The sequence below is a fragment of the Temnothorax curvispinosus genome, unplaced genomic scaffold, assembly GCF_003070985.1.
Source record: "Temnothorax curvispinosus isolate PA1 unplaced genomic scaffold, ASM307098v1 QBEX01002059.1, whole genome shotgun sequence".
Lineage (NCBI taxonomy): Eukaryota > Metazoa > Arthropoda > Insecta > Hymenoptera > Formicidae > Temnothorax > Temnothorax curvispinosus.
This window is the reverse complement of record NW_020211839.1, coordinates 1-743: the sequence shown is the minus strand read 5'-3', so window position 1 is coordinate 743 and position 743 is coordinate 1.

Genomic DNA, 743 nt, shown 5'->3' with positions numbered 1-743 from the left:
ATATATATATATATATATATATATATATATATATATTCACGGCAAACCACATATATAACATCGTGTTATTTTTATAACCTATTTACGCAAACGTTACTTCTGTAGTAACTTACGATACGATAATTCCTCCGCGTAAACGGGAGATTTTATAGTAACTATTATGATCGGAAATCAAGAGCCACCGTTGAAAGTAGTGAAGGTTACGTTTCTCTGATTGAGAGACGACGACGTATCTTAATATGAATTACTGTAAGTTACTATATAGATGTACTCACTCGCGTAAACATATAGTTCGACAACTTTTACAAGACAGCATATACGTACGTGTGCCATTTTGAATATACCTTCCTTCTTTTAAAGATCTCCTCGACATCTCTCTGTGGTTAATACTTTATATATTTCACTTACTACGTTTACACGCGAGCGTTACTTCTGTAGTAAACTTAACGATAATTCCTTCGCGTAAACAGAATTTTTCTTCCCGTAAACGGGATTTTGTAGTAACTTACGATAATTTACTCCGCGTAAACGAGTGAATTATCGTAAGTTACTACAGAAGTAACGCTCGCGTAAACATACAGTTTGACAACTTTTACAAGACAGCATATACGTACGTGTTTGTACGATTTTGTAGATACACCTTCCTTCTTAAAGATCTATCGGCATCAGCTCTCTACGGTCAATACTTATATATATTTCACTATCTGTCACGACGCGGCAACGGTCACGACTATCACACACTT